The 7,304-nt window shown below is 36.7% G+C and overlaps 1 pseudogene; it reads left to right on the forward strand.

Moving 5' to 3' along the window:
- Positions 1-1,156: 1,156 nt before the first annotated feature.
- Positions 1,157-2,264, forward strand: LOC110565208 (m7GpppN-mRNA hydrolase-like; annotated as a pseudogene).
- Positions 2,265-7,304: the final 5,040 nt, after the last annotated feature.

Genomic DNA, 7,304 nt, shown 5'->3' on the forward strand with positions numbered 1-7,304 from the left:
TAGTTTTATATTAATGCATTCAATTTTGACCTTAGAAAATTCTTTAGATAAATTTGCAGTTTGAAATATCTTTCATAAAATTTTGAATGAAAAACAAACCATTGTGTAATATATTTATTGAGAATTCCGTACACTATATTTTGAGCACATTCATCCACTCCCCAATTCTCCCTATTACAATCTTTTCCAGGTCCTATTACTGGATATAGTCTCTTAAAATGGAAGTGCAGCTTAGTGTTTTTCATTTTCTGTATCTAGCAGTGGCCATGTTAATTAGAATTTTAACTCCTAAAAATACAAAGGTCCAAGAGGAAAGCAATCTTGAACTGATTCATTTTAAATTAGATATTTATGAACATGCTATGGCTTAAAATCCCAGATAAATTGCAGAGGAAAACTGTGTCGATCTTATACTTAGGGCAAAATAAACAGATTAAGATAAACTTTCCATGTGAAAGTTTCCTTCTGCAAACCTATTTAAGCAGACAACAAAAGCTTTGTTTTATAATGGCCAACTGTATTTTTTCCTTAGTCCCATATTTTAAAGTTAACTATTACATTTCTATATTTCACAATAGTGGCTAAGTAGCAAGAAAAGCTAGCTTTTTAAAAATAGGCAACATTGTGAGCAAAAACAGTACCTATGTAATATCCCCTATGCTTTAATGTTATCCTTATAAGATCAAAATTCATCCCCAATCACTGTTAGTCACACTTAAATCAGGCTTGCCAAGAATAACACTTTGACAGACTGATGAGTTTTAAAACAAAATGAAGTGACCATTGACTTCAATGGATATTTTTTTTTCTAACCAAAGTACAGAAGAAAGACATAAAATGAAGACAATGATGCAAGTCTTTATTCTCTGCATTTCTAGCAGGTGAATTCAAGAGCAACAAGAATACTTCTAAACAAAGCATCTTCTTGTAATCTTTAATACATGTAAGCAGCTTGTTCCTGAAGTCTTCTATGTACCAAAACTACTACACCAGTGATTTGCTTTTGATATATGAATATTGTGGAAGCATAAGCAGTCAGAAACCAGTAAACTTTCATTCTGAATGTAAATAGAAGCTTTGTGGTGTAGGTAATATTAAAAAAAATTAGACAATGGGTACCTGTTTCTGAGCTTTATTTGGGTTATTGCCTACTACAATGTTGTCTCTTAAAAAACTAGTTTTCGAGGGTCCGCGTCTCCGTGCTGCGCTGTGGTGCCGGCTGCCTGGCTGGAGCCGGGATGCCCTGCGCCTGCTGCGGGTCCTCATCATGGAGACCAAACGCCTGGAGATTCCCAGCAGAATCCAATAGCAAGTGCTACTGGTTCAGAGTTACCTGGCAAAGTCAGGCTGGGGATTTCCCAAGGGAAAGATAAATAAAGAAGAAGCGCCCCATGACTGTGTCCAGAGAGGTCTTTGAGGAAACTGGTTTTGATATAAAAGACTATATTTGTAAGGATGACTACATTGAATTTAGAATCAATGATCAGCTCGCTCGCTTGTACATCATTCCAGGAGTTCCAAAAGACACAAAATTTAATCCCAAAACTAGAAGAGAAATTAAGAATATTGAATGGTTCTCCATTGAGAAATTGCCCTGTCATAGAAATGATATGACTCCAAAGTCCAAGCTTGGCTTGGCACCTAGTAAGTTTTTCTTGGCCATTCCCTTTATCAGACCACTAAGGGACTGGCTGTCTCGAAGATTTGGAGATTCCTCAGACAGTGACAATGGTTTTTCCTCATCTAGTAGCACACCAGCTAAACCCACGGTGGAAAAATTGAGCTGAACTAAATTCTGCCACAGCCAGCAGCTGTTTCCTGAAGGTTCTCCTGGTGACCAGTGGGTAAAGCACAGGCAGCCACTGCAACAGAAGCCTCAGAGCAACCACATGGAAGTGTCAGACCCTTTCAAAGCAAAGAATCAAAATATGGCAGAAAACAGTATCAAGACTCACCTAATCAGAAGAAGAGAGTGAATGGAGTTCACAGTCAGCCAGCGCAGCAGAGTCCCTTGATGAAATGTGAAAAGAAGCTGCATCCACGAAAACTTCAGAATAACTTTGAGACAGAAGCCGTATATGACTTGCCTTGTTCTGCTGAAGACCCATTGGCAGAACATGCTGAGGGATGCTCTGTGGCATGTAACAGACATTGCAAGTTCCCATTTTCATCTAGAACCTTTCTGAGTTTCAAGTTTGACCAAAATGCCATAATGAAAATCTTGGACCTTTGATAACAGCTAGTGTATTGCAGAAGTCCCATGATCAGAGACCATGCATTTGAGTGGGTATCTCCTCAAGCCTTACCTTTCTCAGGTATTTGAAAGAAATGCAGGGAGGCAATGTTTCTAAAGAGATTTTTTTTTTTTTTTTTTTTTTTTTTGTACAGAAGAGAAACTAGAAAGAAACACAAGTTTGCACTGTAAATTCAGTTAAACCTTTTATATGGATTTACCGTTTCAGTGTTTGGAACCCAAGTTTTATTTGTCTGTGTTTTTTTTTGTTTTTGTTTTTTTTTTTTTTTTTTTGTGTGTGTGTGTGTGTGTGTATTTAGCTCAATTTCTCTACTTTTTTTTTTTTTTTTCAATGCAGTTTATTCAGGAACCTTGAACAATCCTCGGACCCTGGAGAAAGCCAGCCCACAGCTTAAATAGCCTCTGGGTAGCCAACCCAGGCGTGCCACGTGGGCAATGCAGATAGGTCCACATACATGGAAGCAAGCCAGATCCTCAGCCTTAGCCAAATGTGGAATTGTTCGTGACAGAGAGCACTCACCATCGGGAAGGTGGAAGGCGGAAACCAGCTCAATCTTTAAGGCATAGCATTCCGCAGTTTTTTTGTTTGTTTGTTTGTTTTTTTTGTCTTTTCCTTTTTTGAAGGCATTTATTTTGCGTTGACTGTGGGTCTTATTTTTTTATTCTGATCAAGAAAAGAGTTATTTTCATGGGATCATCAACAAGTAGCCAAGTTAATAGTATTTCATCTTCCCATCTTAGTGATTGCAAAAAGTTTGCTTATTGAGAATTTAAAAAGAAACTTAAAACCCCAATTACTAATGAGCATAAAAGCTGAACCGTGACATCAAGATGGCAAGCGTTTTGCTCATTTCTCTGCTTCTAACCACTGAGAATAGAATCTGTCTAGTTGGAGTTTTGTCAATTTATTTAGTACCTCATCTTCAAAACAATACTCAGTTGCAAAACAAACTCCTGAGCACTTCATCAAGAAGAAGCCCACAGCCTGGAGAGAGATGCAGTCAGTGGGGAGCTGATGCTGTAATTTTGAATTATGACGTTTGCTGTTGGAAAACTTGTAGTGCTGGAGCAGAGAGCATGGACGCCAGGAGCTGGCAGTTGTTTGGGTCATGCCTTGACCATCCTGCCTCCAACTGTTCAGTATTGTGCAATGATTATACTCATGTGAAACATGCAAAAAACAAACAAGCAAACAAAAAACTAGTTTTCTTGCTTCCGTGATACCAATTTGAAATATACAAACATAACAATTAGATTTAAAATTAACTTATTGATTTATTCCTAAGAAAGCTTTCAAGAAATTGATCAGGAAAAATGTTGCTTTAAGTGACTCCGGAAAGCCTTCTGTGACTTCTCCCTGGGATAAACCAGTCTTGTCTCCTTAGGCCAATAACTAAACACCATGCTGTGTGAAAGATATCTAATGACATGCTACAAAATTTTGACTATTTACTATGTATTGAAGAAAATTTTTCAAGTTTTCAACACACAAAAGAATAAATAATTTACAATAAACAAACTCACAATGAGGATGGATGTTTTAAACGGTTAACATGTATAAGAAACTGGTATTTTCTGAACATTGGCATATTGTAGATGCTAATCAAAACACTTGTGAATATCTATTATATTTCTAATTTTAACAACAATAAAATAAAATCTAAGGTGGTAGTTCATCAACCTGCTCGAAGACATACAGTTAAATAAAACAAACAAAAAATTATGGCAGACTCACTTCCTGTTTCCTCTTTTCAGCTGATGCCTGTATTCATTCCATTTGCCATTTTAAATGAGAATTAAGCATCCTCCCTAGGTTGTTCCTTGCTAGTTAGCTTCTTTAGGTCTGTGTATTGTAGTACGGTTATCCTGTAGTATATGACTAATATCTGCTTATGAGTGAGTATATACCATTCAATTCTTTCTGGGTCTGTGTTACCTCATTCAGGATGACCTTTTCCAGAGCCATCCATTAATTTGCAAATTTCATGATACCCTGTTTTTATAGCTAAATACTATTCTACTGTGTAGATGTACCATAGTTTCTTCATCCATTCTTCCACTGAATGTAGCTGAGAAAATACCCTTGATACTTGTATAGTGGAGCATCATCCATGCATATGCCCAGGAATGGTATAGCTGGGTTATGAGGTAGAGCTGTTCCCAATTTTTTGAGAAAGTGTCAGATTGATTTCCAAAGTGGTTACATGAGTTTACATTCCCACCAGCAATGGAGGAGGGTTCCCCTTTCTCCACACCCTCTCCAGTATGTGTTGTCACTTGAATTTCTGATAGCCATTCTGATGGGTGTAAGGTGAAATCCCAGGGTTGTATGATTTGAATTTCTCTGGTAGCTAAGAATGTTGAGCATTTCTTTAAGTGTTTCTCTGCCATTCTTTATTCCTCTATTGAGAATTCTCTATCTAGCTCTGTACTCAATTTTTTGTATGTTTCAATTCTTTATGTACACATGAATTATGAATCAAATGTTTTATATCTACATTATATGAGCAATATTTGTTTAATTAAATGCAGAAAAATCACAAATCATACTTCAATGTACTCAATTTTTTTAAATGGGTTACTTGATTTGTTGGTGTTTAATTTTCTGAGTTCTTTATATATTCTGGATATTAGCCCTCTGTCATATATACGGTTGGTGAAGATCCTTTCTCAATCTGTAGGCTTTCGTTTTGTTCTGATGACAGTGTCCTTTGATTTACAGAAGTTTTTCAGTTTCATGAGATCCCATTTATTGGTTGTTGACCTTAGATCCTGTACTATTGGTGTTCTGATTAGGAAGTTGTTTCGTTTGCCAATGAGTTCCAGGCTCTTCCCAATTTTTCAAGTGATTTTATATTTCTAAACACTCATCAGCATTTTTTTGTTAATGGCCCACTGATTGATAAAGACATAATCTTCTAAAGTACAGTTAGTAAAAAATAAATTAAAAAAATAACAGACAAAATAATATGTTGGGTGGGGTCTAGCTACTCTAAAGCATGTTGTGTAACAAAACAGGCCACCCAGAATTCTCAGCAATCTACCTGCTTCTTACTCTGAAGTTATGGGAATAAGGCACATGTGTTCACATCCATCCTATTTTTCAGAAAGTATATAACAGTTTGATAACACACAATAACAAAACTAAAAAAATATACCTATAAAAACAAACATAATAAACATAATTCTGTTGCTTTGCTTCTCATGGTGCCAAATTGAACAATAGAAAGTTTTCTTATTCAGATATAGCTATATCTCAGTTTTGGTCACATCTATTCTGCTTCGTGCTTCATCCTCTTATTTCTGTGTCATTCACTAATAAGAGCATAATCTCTATTAGCAAATACAAGTCTTCAAGTTTGTTCACTGTTGCTTATATTTCAGACTCTAGGTTCAGTATTTTACTATCTGCTCTAGGTTCAATGAACATTTTATTTATGAATGTTAGTCAGCTAAAATGAACCTTAGAAAACACCCCATATTTTGAGAATTATTAGGAAATGGATGGTCTCTGTTATCCATTGTCTCAGTCTGAGGGCTTCTAGGTGCACAGAGACTTCAATAAAGAATAGGCATACTTGTCAACTTAAACGCAATCTTAAGAAGTCTCTCCATCAACACAGTGATTATTGAAAAACTGACAAAAAGATTAAAAGAATAAAACACCAGTCTCCATGAAGCCCCACGGGTCTGGTATCTTAAGAAGGAAACTGTTAATTTTATAACTCCTTTATAATACAAAGCCTGGGGGGGTGGGTCATTTCTAGTGTCAGAATGCTTGCATGTGCCAGTCACCTTGTTTATTATGTTCCATTTCCCCAAGAAACAAATAATGTTCACAAACCACTTCTGACACCACACCACAAGTTATTTTACTCCCTGTTCAAAGGAAACCCATGGCAGCTCAGTCTTGACGTGGGTTCCCTAGTAAGGGGAACAGGGACAGTCTCTGACATGAACTCAGTGGCTGGCTCTTTGATCACCTCCCTCTGAGGGGGGAGCAGCCTTACCAGACCATAGAGGAAGATGATGCAGCCAGTCCATAGGTGACATGATAGGCTAGGGTTAGATAGAAGGGGAGGAGGATCTACCCTATCAGGGGACTAGGAAAATGGCATAGAGGGAGAAAAGGAAGAGTGAGTGGGACTTAGAGGAGATAAAGAAGGGGGCTGCAGCCAGGATACAAAGTGAATAAATTGTAATAAATAAATATATATATAAAGACATTTTTTTTAAAAAATGACCTCTAACAAAAATACTATTAAATTAGTAACTTCAAAGATACACTTTGGTGTTTCATTTCGATTCTTTTGAAAGTATTAAACAAATATTATTGAGAACAATATAAAAATTTCTATCAAATCAATTGTTTTTAACATTTGAAATATAAAAAAAACAACAAATCTCAATAGTGGAGGACCTCCTCCCCTCAGTGGACTGGGCAAGGGGCAAAGGAGAAGAAGAGGGAAGGAGGGCGGGCTTGGGAGGGGACAAGGGGCTACAGCTCAGATACAAAGTGAATAAACTGTAATTAATAAAAAATAAATAAATTTTTAAAAAATCTCAAAAAGTGGCTTGGTGACATTGGTCTTTAATTCCAGTCAGTTGGAAACTTAAAGCAGTTGTGTTATAAATGTAGTCCTACACTGAATTATGGAGTGAAATCAAGGCCCTTTTAGAAAACTTAGTCCCATCTCAAAACAGAAAGTCCAGAGCGGTTGGGCTATATCTTAATGATATCACACTTGCCTAAAGGAAATATGAGGTGTTGGTTCAACCGCCACTATCACAGGAAGCACACAAGAAGGGGAATGGTGGAAAGCTTAGGCAAGATTTTTTGAACATGGAGTGAATTTCATTCTATATCTGAAAAAAAAATGACTCTCTGTAAAATAATTTCACTTACTTCAAGAATGAGAGCTGAAGTGCTCTCTCCTGCATGGAATCTGATATTATCACTCCAGCATCACCCTGACACTTTCTTTATTGCTTGTCTCTCATTCCTATGAAGTACAAACAGCAGAGGCAAGAGACACAGAAGAAGAAAATT

Source organism: Meriones unguiculatus, chromosome 9 (assembly GCF_030254825.1).
Source record: "Meriones unguiculatus strain TT.TT164.6M chromosome 9, Bangor_MerUng_6.1, whole genome shotgun sequence".
Classification (NCBI taxonomy): domain Eukaryota; kingdom Metazoa; phylum Chordata; class Mammalia; order Rodentia; family Muridae; genus Meriones; species Meriones unguiculatus.